Source organism: Macaca thibetana, chromosome X (genome assembly GCF_024542745.1).
Source record: "Macaca thibetana thibetana isolate TM-01 chromosome X, ASM2454274v1, whole genome shotgun sequence".
NCBI classification, from domain to species: Eukaryota; Metazoa; Chordata; class Mammalia; order Primates; family Cercopithecidae; genus Macaca; species Macaca thibetana.
In genome coordinates this window covers 73,426,851-73,445,035 of record NC_065598.1, presented here as the reverse complement: position 1 = coordinate 73,445,035, position 18,185 = coordinate 73,426,851, and the positions used below count along the sequence as shown (strand labels likewise).

At 41.2% G+C, this 18,185-nt stretch overlaps 1 protein-coding gene across 28 annotated transcripts in view; it reads right to left on the bottom strand.

The window, feature by feature from the left end:
- Positions 1–18,185, bottom strand: part of LOC126946324 (cytochrome c oxidase subunit 7B, mitochondrial) — a 1,159,743-nt gene that overhangs the window by 424,812 nt on the left and 716,746 nt on the right. The window contains exon 1 of one of the 28 annotated variants that reach the window (XM_050776481.1): positions 12,858–12,861. The exons of 26 other annotated variants lie outside the window; for them this stretch is intronic. The gene's annotated coding sequence lies outside the window, so the exon portion shown is untranslated. Of the gene's footprint in view, positions 1–9,283; positions 9,288–12,857; positions 12,862–18,185 lie in introns of those variants that run through there. One more of the 28 variants, XM_050776490.1, reaches the window with a different exon arrangement.

The window sequence follows — 18,185 nt, the reverse complement described above, 5'->3', positions numbered from 1 at the left end:
TGCATTTAACGTTTTTTTTCTTTCATTTCAACCTTGGAAAATTTGATGACTCTATGTCTTGGGGATGATCTTCTTGTGTAGAATTTTACGGGGGTTGTCTGCATTTCCCGAATTTGAATGTCAGCCTCTCTAGTGAGGTTGGCAAAATTTTCATGGGTGATATCCTAAAATATGTTTTCCAAGTTGCTTGGTTTATCTCCCTCTCTTTTGGGGACACTATTGAGTCATAGATTTGGTCTCTCTACAGAATCCTGTATTTCTTGGAGGTTTTGTTCATTCTTCTTTACTGTTCATTCTTTACTTTTGTCTGACTGAGTTATTTCAGAGAGCCAGTCTTCAAGATCTGAGATTCTTTCCTCAGCTTGGTCACCTCTGTGGTTAATATTTGTGATTGCATTATACAATTCTTCTACTGTGTTTTTCAGCTCTATCAGATCAGTTTGTTTCTTTCTTATAGTGGCCATTGGTCTGTCCCCTCCTGTATTGTTTTATTGTAATCCTTAGATTTCTCAGACTGCGTTTTGACTATCTCCTGTATGTTGATGATCTTTGTTTCTATCCATATTCTCAATTCTATTTCTGACATTTCACCCATTTCAGACTAGTTAAGAACTACTGCTGGGGAACTGGTTTGGTTGTTTGGAGGCAAGAAGAAGACACTGGCTTTTTGAGTTGCCTGAGTTCTTGCCCTGGTTCTTTCTCATTTTTGTGGGCAGATGTTCCTTCAATCTTTTTTTTTTTTTTTTGAGATGGAGGCTCACTCTGTCACTGAGGCTGGAGTGCAGTGGCACCGTGTTGGCTCACTGGAACCTCTGTCTCCTGGGTTCAAGCAATTCTCCTGCCTCAGTCTCCCAAGTAGCTAGGATTACAGGCACCTGCCACCATGCCCAGCTAGTTTTTATGTTTTTAGTAGAGACGGGATTTCACCATATTGGCCAGGCTGGTCTCAGACTCCTGACCTCAGGTGATCTACCTGCCTTGGCCTCCCAAAGTGTTGGGATTACAGGCATGAGCCACTGTGCGTGGCCTTCTTCAATCTTTGAAGCTGCTGTCCTTTGGATGATTTCTTTTTCTTTTTTCTTTTTTTTTTCTTTTTTCTTCTTTGATGCCCTTGGGGGTTTAATTATGGTATCAGGTGGTTCAGTTGACTGACTTCAATTCTAGTTTGCTCCTGCATCTTGGAAGTGCCCCCACAGCTTATTGTCTTCTTGCCTGCATTTCTTTTGTTGGGTGTTCTGGTCCATAAGTCTCCCTTAGGCAGGGGCAGCAGTTGGCAGCAAAGCCGTACTCTTGCCAGGTCGGCCCCAGTCTGCTGCCCGCATGCTTCCTGGAGTAACATGGGGTTGTGTGTGCCTGCAGAGTTCGGGTGAAAGTAGGACCTCTTGGTTGGAAGCTCTAGTGGGCATGGCCCATCTGGCTATGAGAAGTGGGGGTGGGTGGAGTTGCTTGCTCTGCCATCCAGGTGTTTCCCAGGACAATAAGAAGCTGTGCCCCTCAGCAAATTCAGTCAGAAACAGGCTTCTGGGCCAGAAGTTCTAGCAGGTGTGGCTTGCCTGGCTACTGGTGGTGGAGACAGGTGGGGTTGCACACTCTGCCATCTGGTTGTTTCCTGAGACAATAGGAAGCTGTGCCCTCCATCTGAGTTCACAAAGAAGCAGGACTTCTGGGATGGAAACTCTAGTAGGTGTTGCCCACCTGGCTATCAGTGGTGAGGGCGGGTGGGGTCATGTGCTCTGCCATTTTTCTGGGACAACAGGAACTGTGCCCTTCAGCCGAGTTCACGCAGTAGTGGGACTGCTGGGCCAGAAGCTCTAGCAAGTTTTGCCCACCTGGCTGTCAGTGGCGGGGGTGGGAGGGGTTGCATGCTCTGCCATCTGGGTGTTTCTGGGACAACAGGAAGCTGCCCCCTCCAGCTGAGATCACATTAAAGTGGGACTGCTGGGCTGGAAGCTGTAGCAAGCACTGCTTGCTTTGATATCAGTGGTAGTGTTGGGTCCAGTGGCTCACCAAGTTCAGACCAAAGCAGGAATACTGGACTGGGAGCTGGAGCCAAGCCCCATTAGGCAAGTGGGGTGGAGCAATCATACTGCTTCTAGGCACCATGACTGCAGGCTCTATTGGAGCTATGGCATTGATGCTGGTCTGCTCTGTGACCCAAGTCTTGTAGAGGTCCCCTTAAAGCTACTTTTTTTAAAGGCATATATATCTCTTTTACAATAAGGAAAATAAGTTTACCAAAATTGAAACCAAATCCAATCATATCCTGCATGTGATTTTTGCTCAACTTACTTTGTGTTATTGTTCTAAATATTTTACAAATATTATCCCATTTGTTACGTGCAACAATTCTGAGGTAGGTATTGTAATGTTTCCCATTTTACTGATTAAAAAACTGAGGCACAGAGAGGATAAGTGACTTGCCTATGGTAACTGGCAAAACCAGAATTTGAACCCAGGTACTCATGGCCCCAGAGCCTGTGCTACACTACTTTATGCTACCTTCGTAAGAGTGCATACATAGCTATCAATGCATCTGTTTTAGGCCTCAAAGTCTTTCCTATCCTAAAAACAAACACAAAATATGCCTTTTCTGCTTCCTTCTCAAGCCATGGCCCTGTCTTCCCTTTTGTCTGCCAAACTTCTTGAAAGCCTGGTCTTTACTTGAAGCCTACAGTTCCCTCTACTCTCTTGTTTACCCCTTAGGCCCAGCAACATGCCTTCTGCTCATACTCCTCTACAGAAGGTACTTTCTTGATAGGAACCAATGATATCCGAATCATCAAATCCTATGACTTTTTCTTAAAAGGAAAAATCCCTGTGGGCTGGAGCATGGTGGTGGCACCTGTAATCCCAGCTACTCAGGGGGTTAAGGCAGGAGAATCACTTGAACCCAGGAGGCAGAGGTGGCAGTGAGATGAGATCACACCACTTCACTCCAGCCTGGGCAACAGAGTGAGACTCTGTCTCAACAAATCTATAAATAAATAAACACACAAAAAATTTTAAAAAGTATAGCAATACAATTAAGTACAGTACATAATACTTGATAATGATAAATGACTATGTTACTGGTTTATGTATTTACTATATTGTACTTTTTATCATTATAGTTTACTCCTACTTATAAAAAATGTTAACTGTAAAATAGCCACAGGCAAGTCCTTTAGGAAATATTCAGGAAGAAGGCATTGTTGTCAATGAAAGCTCCATGCATGCTATTGCCCCCAAAGACCTTCTAGTAGGACAAAATTTGGAGGAAGACAGTGATATTGATGGTCCCGACCCTATGTAGGCCTGGGCTAATAAATGTATTTATGTCTTCGTGTTTCTTTTTTTTTTTTTTTTGAGATGGAGTCTAGCTCTGTCGCCCAGGCTGGAGTGCAGTGGCGTGATCTCGGCTCACTGCAACATCCGCTTCCCAGGTTCAAGCGATTCTCCTGCCTCAGACTCCTGAGTAGCTGGGATTACAGGTGCCCAGCCCACCACTACGTCCATCTAATTTTTGTATTTTTAGTAGAGACAAGGTTTCACTGTGTTGGCCAGGCTGGTCTCGAACTCCTGACCTTGTGATCCGCCCGCCACGGCCGGATCCCAAAGTGCTGGGATCATAAGCGTGAGCCACCATGCCCGGCCTAGGTCTTCATTTTTAACAGAAGTGTTTAAAAAGTAAAACAAAATTTAAAAAGAGGAAAAAGCTTATAGTATAAGGATATAAAGAAAATGTTTTCGTATAGCTATACAATGTGTTTGTGTTTAAAGCTAAGTGTTATTACAAAAGAGTAAAAAAAACTAAAAACTGTATGAAATTTAAAAGTTATGGTATTTTTATAAAATAATGGTATATTATAAAATAATGGTATTATTATAAAATAATAATTTTATTATTGAAGAAAGAAAAAATATATGTTCATCTCAGTCAAAATTATTTCTTCAAAGGCAAAGAAAAATAATTTTTATAAATTTAATGTAGCCTATGTATACAGTGCTTATAAAGTCTACAGTAGTGTACAGTAATATCTTTGACCCTCACATTCATTCACCATTCATTCATTGACTCTCCCAGAGCAATTTCCGTTCCTGCAAGCCCCATTTATGGTAAGTGCCCTATACAAGTGAACCGTTTTAAAAATCTTTTGTATCATATTTTTACTGTGCCTCTGCTATGTTTAGATACACAAATACCATTGTGTTCCAATTGCCTACGGTATTCAGGACAGTAACATGCTGTACAGATTTGTAGCCTAGGAGCAATAGGCTATACCATATAGCCTAACTGTGTACTAAGATATACTATTTAGGTTTGTATAAGTACATTCTGTGATGTTCACACAATGACAAAATTGCCTAATGATGCATTTCTTAGAACATAGTGCATTGTTAAGTGATGCGTGTCTGTGTGTGTGGTATACTTAAATAATTAAAACCATAGTGTAATATAATTCCATATTCTGCTTTTCTGAAAGAATGCTTTGGTTGTTTAAGATATTTATCAACCTCATTTTAAGTTGGCTGCATATTAATTGATTATAGTGAGGTACCATAACTTATAGCTATTTTTCTGTCATTGAAAGTTAGGTGTTTTCTTTTTGCTTTTATAGATAATGCTACAATGAGCATCCTTATGAATACATCCTTAGAAGTGGATTCAGTAGTTTTCTTGGTTGCTGGTGTTATTGTTGTTTAGAGACAAGGTCTCACTCTTTTGCCCAGGCTAGGGTACACTGGCATGATCATAGCTCACTGCAGCCTTAGACTCTTGGCCTCAAGTGATGCTTTCACTTCAGCCTCCTGAGTAGCTGGGACTACAGGTGCACACAACCATGCTCAGCTAGTTTTTAAATTTTTTGTAGAGATAGGAGTCTCACTATATTGCCCAGGCTCTTCTCAAACCCCTGGTCTCAAGTGATCCTCCCTCCTCAGCCTCCCAAAGCACTGGGATTATAGGTATGAGAGACCATGCCCAGCCCCTCGTTGGTTTTGAGTATTATTATTTTTTTAAAAAAACTTTGTTAATTTGATGAAAATGGATTTCATAATTTTGCATTTTATTAATTACTTTAGAGGTGGAAATATGCTGCTTTTTTTTTGCAAGTTACGTATCTTCTTTTGTGAGTTGTCTATGTTCATAGCCCATATTGTATTGGAAGCTTGCTGGTTTCGTTATATTTATATGAGTCCTATATTTAGTTAAAGGTAATAATGTTTTTCTTTTGTGGCAAATACTTAACCAGTTTTTTAAATCTTTTGAGTTTGCTTTTTTATGTTTAGGAGTTTACAAACTTTTTGATATTTTTCTTGATAGATTCATCCCTTAATCGTATATTTAGGAAGCTCTTCAAGAACCAGATAAATCTGAACATGTTGAAAATACAAGGGCTGTTGTAGAGGAGTTGAAATCAAGGGCCCTATGAAAGAACATAGCTTTCAGAGCTGCAGGAAGGCTCTCTGAGAGTAGAAAGGAAGAATGAGTTTTTTATTTTATTTTAATTTTTTTAGACGGAGTTTCACTCTTGTTGCCTAGGCTGGAGTGCAATGGTGCAATCTCAGCTCACCACAACCTCCACCTCCTGGGTTCAAGCTGTTCTCCTGCCTCAGCCTCCCAAGTAACTGGGATTACAGGCATGCACCACCACACCAGGCTAATTTTGTATTTTGAGTAGAGATGGGGTTTCTCAATGTTGGTCAGGCTGGTTTTGAACTCCTGACCTAAGGTGATCCACCTGCCTCAGCCTCCCAAAGTGCTGGGATTACAGGCAAGAGCCACTGTGCCTGTCTGGAAGAATGAGTCTTAAAGACTGCTTTAAAAATTTTTTTTATTTTAGCTGGGAACAGTGGCTCATGCCTGTAATCCCAACACTTTGGGAGGCTGAGGCGGGCAGATCACCTGAGGCCAGAATTTCAAGACCAGCCTGGCCAACATGGCGAAAACCTGTCTCTACTAAAAAAATACAAAAATTAGCTGGGCATGGTGGCGTGCCTGTAGTCCCAGCTACTCAGTGCTGAGGCATGAGAACTGCTTGAACCTGGAGGCAGATCATGGCTTTTCTAATTCTTTAAGATGCATCTTTAGATATTTAACTGAAGGCTTTCCTCTCTCTCTCTTTCTCTGTTTTTTTTTGGTTTTGTTTTTGTTTTTTTTTGTTTTTTGTTTTGAGACGGAGTGTCACTCTGTCACTGGCTGGAGTAAAGTGGAGTGATCTTGGCTCACTGTAACCTCTGCCTCCCAGGTTGAAGTGATTCTTCTGCCTCATCCTCCTGAGTAGCTGGGATTTCAGGTGCCTGCCACCATGTCTGGCTAATTTTTGTATTTTTTTAGTAGAGACAGAGTTTCACCATATTGGTCAGGCTGGTCTTGAACTCCTGACCTAAGGTAATCTGCCCACCTTGGCCTCCCAAAGTGCTGGGATTACAGGTGTGAGCCACCGCACTTGGCCTGAAGGCTTTCCTCTTTTTTGGTGTAGGCACTGACAGCTTTAAACTTTCCTCTGAGTACTGCTTTTGCTATATCTCATAGGTTTTGGTACGTTGTGTTTCCATTATCATTTGTTTCAATACATTTTTCAATTTCCTTCTTAATTTCTTCATTGACCCATTGGCCATTCAGAAGCATATTGTTTAAATTCCATGTATTTATATAGTTTCCAAAATTCTACTTGCTATTGATTTCTAATTTTATTCCATTGTGGTCAGAGAAGATTCTTGATATTGTTTCAGTTTTTCTTTTGAATGTCTTAAGGCTTATTTTGTGACCTAACATGTGGTCTATCCTTGAGAAGGATCCATGTGCTGAGGAAAAGAATGTGTATTCTGAAACCATTGGAAGAAATGTTCCGTAAATAACTATTAGATCTATTTGGTCTATAGTGCCGGTTAAGTCCCATGTTCCTTTGTTGATTTTCTGTCTGGAAGACCTGTCCAATGCTGAAAATGGGGTGTTAAAGTCTCCAGATATTATTACATTGGGGCCTATCTCTCTTTCTATTCTAATAATATTTGCTTTATATATCTGGGTGCTCAAGTTTTGGGTGCCTATATATTTAAAATTATGTCTTCTTGCTGAATTGACATCTTTATCATTATATAGTGACCTTCTTTGTCTCTTCTTATAGTTTTTGTCTTGAACTCTATTTTGTCTAATACAAGTAGAGCTACTCCTACTCTTTTTTGGTTTCCATTAGCATGGAATATATTTTTCCATCCCTTTATTTTCAGTCTATATGTGTATTTATAGGTGAAGTGTGTTTCTTGTAGGCAACAGATCAATGGCTCTGGTTTTTCATCCATTCAGCCACTCTATGTCTTTTCATGGGAGAGTTGAGTCCATTTACATTCAATATTATATTCGTTACATACATTACATTCAATAGTATTATTGATACTTAAGGACTTACTCCTGCCATTTTGTTATTTGTGTTCTGGTTGTTTTTTCTGGTCTTCTCTTCCCTCTTTCTTTTCTTCCTCTCTTCTTTTTTTGGAAGTGGTTTTCTCTGGTGTTATGTTTTAGTTTCTTGCTTTTTATTTTTTGTGTATCCATTGTATATTCTTTAGTTCAAGGTTACCATGAGGCTTACAAATACTATCTTATATCCCATTATTTTAACCTGATAACAACTTTAACACTGTTTGCATAAACAAACAAGCAAAAATATAACTAATAGACTCTATTCCTTAACTTAAATTTTTCTGCATTTTAACTTCTCATTGTTTCTATTTATATATTATTATTGTACTGACTATATCTTGAAAAGTTGTTCTAGTTATTATATTTGATTGGTTCATTGTTTAGTCTTTCTATTTAGGATAAGAGTAGTTTGCACACCACAATTACAGTGTTATAATATTGTGTTTTTCTGTGTACTTATTATTATTGGAGCTCCATTGTATGTTATTTGCTTCTTTTCTCTTGCCATTTTTAGGACCCTTTCTTTATCCTTGATCTTTGGGAGTTTGATTATTAAATGCCTTGAGGTAGTATTCTTTGGGTTAAATCTGCTTGGTGTTCTGTAACCTTTTTCTTGAATATTGATATCTTTCTCTAGGTTTGGGAAGTTCTCTGTTATCAGCCCTTTGAATAAACTTTCTACCCTATCTCTTTCTCTACCTCCTCTTTAAGGCCTATAATTCTTAGATTTGCCCATTTGAGGCTATTTTCTAGATCCTGTCAGTGTGTTTCATCATTTTTTATTCTTTTTTTTTTTTGTTTCCTTGGACTGTGTATTTCAAATAAACTGTCTTCAGGCTCACTAATTCTCTCTTCTGCTTGATTAGTTCTGCTATTAAAGGACTCTGATGCATTTTTTAGTATGCCTATTGCATTTTTTTGCTTAGGCATTTCTGATTGAGTCTTTTTAATTATTGTAATCTCTTCATTAAATTTATCTGATATAATTCTGAATTCCTTCTCTGTGTTACCTTGAATTTCTTTGAGTTTCCTGAACACAGCTATTTTGAATTCTCTGTCTGAAAGATCATGTATCTCTATTTCTCCAGTGTTGATCCCTGGTGTCTTGTTTAGTTCATTTGGTGAGATCCTGTTTTCCTGGATAGTGTTGATGCTTGTAGATATTTGTTGGTGTCTGGGTATTGAAGAATTATTTATTGTAGTCTTCACTGTCTGGGTTTATTTGTACCCATTCATCTTGGGAGGGCTTTTTAGATATTTGAAAGGACTTGAGTATTGTAACCTCAGCCATATCTGCTTTAGGGGGCACCCCAAGCCCAGTAACACTGTGGTTCTTGCAGACTCATAGAGGTACTACCTTGATGGTCTTGGACAAGATCCAGGAGACCTCTCTGGATTACCAGGCAGAGACTCTTGTTCTCTTTCCTTACTATCTCCCAAACAATCAGAGTTTCTCTCTTTTTTTTCTGAGCCACGTAAAGCTGGGGGTGGAATGACACAAGCACCCCTGTGGCCACCACTACTATGACTGTGCTGGGTTAGACCTAAAGCCAGCACAGCACTGGACCTCACCCAAAGCCTGCTGTAACTACTCCCTAGCTACTGCCTATGTTCTCTCTAGGCCCTGGGGCTCTACAGTCAGCCCAGGGGCAAAGCCTGCTAGGCCTCCATCTTTCCCATCAAGGTGGCGAGGTCTCCCAGGCCCTGGGTTGGTCCAGAAGTGCTGTTCAGGAGTTAGGAAATGGAGTCAAAACCTTAGACCTCTACCTGGTGTTCTATGTACTGTGGCTGAGCTGGCAATCATGCCACAAGATGCAGTCTTTCTCACTCTTGCCTCACCTTTCCAAAGGCAGAGGAGCACTCACCTTATAGCCACCACCACCCCAGACCATGAGAGCTGCCAGACTACCGCAGATGTTCCCTTAAGGCCCAATACCTCTTAAGTCAGCTTGTGGTAAATGCTGCTTGGCCTGGGACTCACCCTTCAGGGAAATGGGCTCCTCTTTGGTCCAGGTCAGGTTGAGAAATGCCGTCCAAGAGTCAAGTCATGGAATTTGGGACCCCAGGAGCCCACTTGGTGCTCTATCCCCCTGTGGCCATGATGGTTGGTACCTAAGTTGCAAGACAAAGTCCCCTTTACTTTTTCTTCTGCTTTTCTCAAGCAGAAGGGGTTTTGCCTAGTAGCCACCACAGCTGGTAATGTGCTGAGTCTCACCTGAATCCAGCAAGTTTCAGAGGCTCACTGAAGGCCCTCAGTGTAGTACCTGGGTATCACTTCTGGTTATTCAGAGCTCAAGGGCTCTTCAGTTAACTGGTGATGAATGCTGACAGGACTGAGAACTTTCTTTCAAGTCAGCAGGTTCCTTTCTGGTCAGGGTGTGTCTAGAAATGTTATCTTGGAGCTAGGGCCTGGAAGAGGGGCCTCACAACACTGGCCAGTGCCCTAGCCTGCTGTGGCTGAGCTGGTATCCAAGCTTCAAGACAAAGTCCTTCCCATTCTTCCCTCTCCTCTCTTCAAGCAGAAGGAAGAGGTCTCTTTTGGAGCCATGAGCTGTGCAGCCTGTGGTTAGGGCAGGGGTGATGCCAGCACTCCCTTGGCTGTTCCAGCTGGTATCTCAGTATGTCGCATGCCCTGCACCCCCAAAAGTCCACTGTTTCTGGGCCTAGTTCAGCACTAGGACTCGCCTAACAGTTGAAGTCCTTATGGCCTAGACTGCCTTTCAAGTTTACTTGGAGATATAGAACATTGCAGCCCTTGGTGGCAAGATCTGCAGGAACTCAAGTTCTGACTGCTGGGATCAGCAATTCCCCTCTGGCTAGGGCAGATTTAAATACTCCCTTCATGGGTGGTCATCGGCTGAGTTTGGTTTAGTTTTCCTTTCTGCTCTAACAGCATTTAGTTAAATGCTTCACAATTGCTGTGTTCTCCCTCCCCCAGCACCAAGGGACACTCTGTACCATGCTGCCATTGCCAGTGGTGATTCAGGACTTTTTCTTTTTTAATACCTCTTCTGTGCCTCTTTCAGCAATATGAAGTTAAAAGCAGGTACTATGAATGTTCACCTAATTTTTGGTTCTTATAAAGGTGTCTTTTCTGTGTAGATAGTTGTTAAATAGGTGTCCTTGTGGGTGGGGAATCATCAGTGGAGCCTTCTATTCTGCCATCTTGCTCTGGTTCTCCTATTTTTATTTTAATTTTTTTGTAAAGACGGAGTCTTCCTATGTTGCCCAGGTTGATCTTGAACTCTGAGGTTCGTGTGAAACTCCCACCTTGGTTTCCCAAAGTGCTAGGATTACAAACATGAGCTACCATGCCTGGCCTACATGACCTTATATGTAGAAAACCTTAAAGGCTCCACCCAAAAACTGTTAGAACTGATAACTAAATTTAGTAAAGTTGCAGGATACAAAAATTAAGAAAGCAATCCCATTTACAATAGCAGCAACAATAGTAAAAATGCTTAGTAGTAAATTTAACCAAGGAGGTAATAGAATTGCATACTAAACAGTATAAAACACTAGTGAAATAAATAGAAGAAAATGTGAATAAATAAAAATGTATCCCATGTTCATGGATCAGAAGAATTAATATTCTTAAAGTGGCCATACTACCCAAAGCAAAAGACAGATTCAATGCAACCACCGTCAAAATTCCAGTATTATTTTTCACAGAAATAGAAAAAAAAAATTCTTAAATTCATATGGAACCACAAAATACCCCCAAAAGCCAAAACTATCTTGAGCAAAATGAACAAAGTTGGAGGTATAACACTCCCTGGTTTCAAACTATATTACAAGATGATGGTGATTACAACAGCATGGTACTGGCATAAAAAAGACACGTCAACCAATGGAACAGGATCGATAGCCCAGAAATAAACTCATGAATTTACAGTCAATTGCTTTTCAACAAAGGTGCCAAGGACACACAATGAGGAAATTAGAAGTAAATGATGTTGGGAAAATTGAATAGCCACATGCGGAAGAATGAAATTTGATCCTTATTTCACACCATGTACAAAGACCAACTCAAAATTATTTGAAGACTTAAATATAAGACCTGAAACTACAAAACTACTAGAAGAAAACATAGGGGAAACACTCAACAACACTGGTCTGAGCAATGGTTTTTTTTTTTTTTTTTTTTTTTTTTGATATGATCCTGAAAATACAGGCAACACGAGAAAAAATAGGCAAAGGGAATTACATCAAACTTAAAGGTTTTTGCACAACAAAGGAAACAATTAACAAACAGACAACCATGGAGAGGAAGAATCTGATAAAGGGTTAATATACAAAATATATAGGAAACTCAACAGCAAGAAAACAAACAACCTGATTAAAAGATGGGTAAAGTGGGTGATAGGATCATCCATACTCCAAACCTTAGCATCCTGTAGTGTTCCTAGGTGACAGACCTGCACATACACCCCCAGGATCTAAAATAAAAGGTGAAATTATTTTTTAAACTTATAAAAATGGGCAAAGGACCTGAACAGGTATTTCTTTTTTTTTTTTTTGAGACAGAGTTTCACTCTGTCACCCAGTCTGGAGTGCGGTGACGTGATCTTGGCTCACCGTAAACTCCACCTACCCCGGGTTCACGCCATTCTCCTGCCTCAGCCTCCCGAGTAGCTGGGACTACAGGCACCTGCCACCATTCCTGGCTAATTTTTTGTATATTTAGTAGAGACGGGGTTTCACCGTGTTAGCTAGGATGGTCTCTATCTCCTGAACTCATGATCCGCCCACCTCAGCCTCCCAAAGTGCTGAGATTACAAGATTACAGGCGTGAGCCACCGCGCCTGGTCTCTGAACAGGTATTTCTTTTCCTTTCTTTTCTTTTTCTTTCTTTCTTTTTTTTTTTTTTTTTTGAGATGGAGTCTCTCTCTGTTGCCCAGGCTGGATGGACTGCAGTGGCGCTCTCTCGGCTTACTGCAAGCTCCACCTCCAGGGTTCACGCCAGTCTCCTGACTCAGCCTCCCAAGTAGCTGGGACTACAGGCGCCCACCACCAGGCTTGGCTAATTTTTTGTATTTTTAGTAGAGACGGGGTTTCGCTGTGTTAGCCAGGATGGGCTCGATCTCCTGACCTTGTGATCTACCCGCCTCGGCCTCCCAAAGTGCTGAGATTACAGGCATGAGCCACCGCGCCTGGCCCTGAACAGGTATTTCTTAAAGGAAGACATACAAATAGCCAACCGGGTCATGAAAAAATGTTTAGTATCACTAATCACAGGGAAATGCAAATTAAAATCACAATGAGCTATCATCTCACACCTGTTAGAATGGTTTTTATTTTTATTTTCAATAGCTTTTTGGGGAACAGGTGGTGTTTAGTTACATTAGTAAGTTCTTTAGTGGTGATTTCTGAGATTTTGGTGCATCCCTTAGCAGAGCAGTGTACACTGTACCCAGTGTGTAGTCTTTTAACCCTCATCCCCCTCCCACTGTTTCCCCCAAGTCCCCAAAGTCCATGGTATCATTCTTATGCCTTTGTGTCATCATAGCTTAGCTCCCACTTATGAGTGAGAACATATGATGATTGGTTTTCCATTCCTGAGTTACTTCACTTAGAATAATGGTCTCCAATTCCATTCAAGTTGCTTCAAATGCCATTATTTCATTCATTTTTATGGCTAAGTAGTGTTCCATGGTGTGTATATATATCACATTTTCTTTATCCACTCTTTGATTGATGGACATTTGGGCTGGTTCCGTATTTTTGCAATTGCAAATTGTGCGGCTGTAAACATGCATGTGCAAGTATCTTTTTCATATAGATAACTTATTTTTCTCTGGGTAAATACCCAGGAGTGGGATTGCTGGATCAAATGGTAGATCTATTTTCAGTTCTTTAAGGAATCTCCAAACTATTTTCCACAGTGGTTGTACTAGTTTACATTCCCACTAGCAGTGTAATAGTGTTCTCTTTTCACCATATCCACACTAACACCCATTATTTTTTTTATTATGGCCATAACAAATTTTATCAAAAAGAGGAAAGATAATGAGTATTTGTGAGGATGTGAAGAAAAGGGAGCCCCTGCAGTGTTGGTGAGAATGCAAATGAATACTTCATAATGGAAGACAATATAGAGGTTCCTCAAAAAACTAAAAATAGAAATGTCATTGATCTGGCAATCCCACTTCTGGATATATATCCAAAGGAATTGAAATCAGTATATTAAAGGGATATCTGCACTCTCATCTTCATTGCAGCATATTTCGCAATAGACAAGATGTATCAACGTAAGTGTCCATCAGCAGATGAATGAATAAAGAAAATGTGGTATATCTACATAATGGAATACTATTCAGCCATACAAAAGAAGGAAATTCCAACATTTGTAACAGTAGAAGATATTATGCCACATGAAATAAGCAGACACAGAAAGACAAATACAGCATGATCTCACATGTGGAAATGAAAAGAGTTAACTCATAGAAGTAGAGAATGGAATAGTGTTTACCAGAGGCTAAGGGGTGGAGAAGGGGTCTGAAGGAGGGACTAGGGAGTTACTGGTCAAAGGATACAAAGTTTCAGTTAGACAGGAGGAATAAATTTTGAGATTTATTGCACAATAGGGTGGCTATAGGCAATAATAATATATTGTATATTTCTTTCTTTTTTTTTTTTTTGAGACAGAGTCTCGCTGTGTTACCCAGGCTGGAGTGGTGCAGTGGTGTGATCTTGGCTCGCTGCAACCTCCACCTCCCAGGTTCAAGTAATTCTCCTGCCTCAGTCTCCCGAGTACCTGGGATTACAGGCATGCACCACCATGCCTGGCTAATTTTTTGTATTTTAAGTGGAGATGGGGTTTCACCATGTTGGCTAGGCTGGTCTCAAACTCCTGACCTCAAATGATCCGCCTACTTCAGCCTCCCAAAGTGCTTGGATTAAAAGCATAAGCCACTGCACTCGGCCTATTGTATATTTCAAAAGCCAAGAGAGGTTGGGTGCAGTGGCTCACATCTGTAATCCCGGCACTTTGGGAGGCCGAGACAGGAGGATCACTTGGGCCCAGGAGTTCAAGACCAGCCTGGGTCACACGATGAGATCCTGTCTCTACAAAAAATACAAAAAAATTGCTAGCAGGATGGTGTGTGCCTGTAGTCCCAGCTACTGGGGAGGCTGAGGTGAGAGGATCACCAGAGCCCGAGAGGTCAAGGCTGCAGTACCACATATTATTGGTGGGAATGCAAAATGGTGCAGCCTTTTTGAAAAACTGTTAGCAGATCCTCATCTGGTTGACCATAGAGGTAGTGTATAACCCAGCAATTCCACTGCTAGCTATATACCTAGGAGATATGAAAACATGTATTTATATAAACTTGTACATGAATGTTCATAGCATTATTCGTAACAGCTGAAAAGTGGAAACAACCCAAATGTCTAGCAACTGATAAATGAAATGAAATGTAGTATATTAATGCAATGGAATACTATTCAGCCATAAAAAGGAATGCAGTATTGCTACATGCTACAATGTAGATGAACCTTTGAAACATCATGCTACGTGAAAGAAGTCAGTCACAAAAGACTGTATATTGTATGATTCCATTTACATGAAATGTTCCGAATAGGAAAATCCACAGAGACAGAAAGTAGATTAGAGCTCACCAGGGACTAGGAGGAAGGGCTAAAAAGGAGATATTGCTTAATGGTTTCAGAGGTTTTGTTTGGAGTGATGAAAAAGTTTTGGAAATATGGTGGTGATGACTGCACAACACTGTAAATACAATTAATATCCTTGAGTTGTACACTTAAAAATGGTAAAATGGCAAATTTTGTTATATATATTTTACCACAATAAAATATTCAAAAAATGTTTTCTTTAAAAGAGAAAAGCAAAACTAAAGAACCCCCGCAAAATGATTGCTAGGAAGCCGCTATTGGATGGCTTGGGTCTTCTTAGTAAAACATGAGAGGAGTGCATCTACAGAGCTAGACCGAACGGTGCCTGATCCACAACAGACTGGAGCTGAGAACTAGAGACAAAGGAGATTTGTTATGTCTCACATGACCAAATGCAGCGTTTGTTACCTATTCTTATAAGAATCACTTGAGGGCTTGTTAAATCTGTAGATCAGTGATTCTCAAAGTGTGGCCCGAGGACTCCTAGGGGTCTGTGAAGTCTTCTCTTTTGCAATTTCATATTTATTAGAGGCCAGATTTTCTCCTGATACTTCAGGCAAAATAATGTATAACAACAGATTGAATGCAGAAGCAGATATGAGAATCCAGCCGTCTTCTATCAAGACAGACATCAAAGAGGTTTGGAAAAATATATAACAATATCATGCTTCTAACTGAGTTTTTGAGAATATATTTTTCTTTTCTTTTTTTTTTTTTTTTTGAGACGGAGTCTCGCTCTGTCCTCCGGGCTGGAGTGCAGGGGGCGGATCTCAGCTCACTGCAAGCTCCGCCTCCCAGGTTCACGCCATTCTCCTGCCTCAGCCTCCCGAGTAGCTGGGACTACAGGCGCCCGCCACCTCGCCCGGCTAGTTTTTTTTGTTTTGTATTTTTTAGTAGAGACGGGGTTTCACCGTGCTAGCCAGGATGGTCTCGATCTCCTGACCTCGTGATCCACCCGTCTCGGCCTCCCAAAGTGCTGGGATTACAGGCTTGAGCCACCGCGCCCGGCCCCCGAGAATATAGTTATTTTTCATAAAAATGTTATTTATGTTCATGTGTAACAGCTTTATTGTTATTTTAAATGAATTATTAAATAAAAAATCCTGAGGTTTTTTTTTTGTTTGTCGTTAGAGCCAGTGTCTCGCTCTGTCTCCTAGGCTGGAGCGCAGTGGTGCAATTATGGCTCGCCGTAGCCTCGACCTCCTGAGCTCAAGCAATCCCTGCACCTCAGCCTCCCAAGTAACTGGGACTACAAGCATGCACCACCGTGTCCAGCTAATTGTTCTTAAATTTTTTGTAGATGAGGTCTTGCTATATTGACAGGGCTGGTCACTCTCAAACTCCTGGGCTCAAGCAATCCTCCCACCTCCGACCCCTGAAGTGCTGGGATTATAGGTGTGAGCCACTGGGCCTGGTGGTTCTTCCATTTTCTGTTGCATACAAGGGAGCCCCAGAAATGACAAACTGAATTATGCTCTGATCCTCCTGTTGAGCTACGGAGTTAGATGGCTGATGGTGAATGCATCTTTCCAAGAGAGAGGATCTCTCCTCTCTGGTGCCCTTCTCCCTCTTTCCTGGTTCTTCCTTGACATATACCAGCTGGTGAACTGCAGTTTGAGAAGTGCAGAAAAGGCAGTGTAGCTCCAGCTACTCCAGAGAGAAGGAATGCAGTCCCCAACAGCCAGCCTCTTCAGGAGGAGGAAGGCTGGTGCTGCACTCCAGGCAAATTGGACAGAGCCCACGTGACCTGTGGCCCTGCTAAAGCCCTGGACATGATGTCTTTCTAACTACACAGCTAGGATTTCAGTGGCTGAGCACTGCAGTGACTTGAAGGTAACGTAAGATAAATTCTATTTATTATTCCAAGCCTTTGATTATATTTCTGTTGGGAGGGCACCTGCCCTGATGGCTCTGACAAGCTCCTCGTGCCTGGGCCTGGTAGGCTCAGTCACTGCTTATTTTTTGAGCATGAACAACATTTGGCAGTGGCAGTGGGAATGAAAAGAGTGTGTAGGGAGGGGAAGGAGAGTCTTGCTGCTAGGGACTGCTCTTCAGACTGGCTTGGGGTTGAACTTTGTTCAGAACCACTGAGCAGTGCAGTCATGCCAGCTTGCCCCTCCCTTCACTCCTACCCCTTCGTTGCCAAACTTGAAGCTGTCTCCTAGAGAGCAGAAGTCAAAGGTTTCATGCATGAAATCTACATATTTGAAAGAAAAACACCTAATGATTCTGTCAAGGTTTTCACATAGGATCAGAGGGGCCACCAAATCTTATGCCAAATGCTTAGAAACTCGGAAGGTAGTAGTTCCTAACATTTTGTGGGACCTTTTCAAGATCAATGAAATACCAAATGTACATCTACATAAAATTTTGCATACTATTCTGGGGAATTTGGGTCCAGGGAGTTCAGGCTTTCCATGTACCTTTAATAACCCTGTGACCCCCAAGTTCGGAACCTTTGGTCTACAGTGTCTTTCTTGGCCTGGGACAGTAGTTGGATAGCACTTTTAGGTCTGATATATTCTTTCTTGGAATACTATTGGTGCTCAGGAAAATTCTGGGGATCCCACAGAATATATGGTTAGTAAACTAATGCTACATTCTGCCATCTTTATCTAGTATTCGCCCTGTCCCCTCTAAATGATACAATATCCTTGTCAAGTGGTTGTCTAGCATCTGCTGAAACACTTCTAGTAACAGGGACCTATATTTCCTGACACATATTCTAGTCTGTCATTGTGTCTATTTAAGTGTACTAAGAACTTAACATTTCAGATGATTCTGTTCTATAACACATTTGCTCTGTCTAGCACAGCGTTTATATCATAGAGAGATAGATAGAGAGATGATAGATGATAGATTAGATAGATAGATAGATAGATAGATATGTAGATAGATAGATATTCGCTAAAGAAGGCATCTATTTCTGGGAAGGGATGCAAACATGAATAAGAAATGGTCATTGCACATGTTTTTATCTCAAACCAGAGCTCCAGAGCTTACTATTCTCTAATTCCCGTTAGGTCGGCATGAAATCCATTAGCCTAGCTCTTTGGGGATATGGTATAAATCAGCTGTTGGTCGATCTAGTGGTACTAGGTCATCCATCTTACATTTCCCACTTCCAGAGTTTATCTTTCCTCTC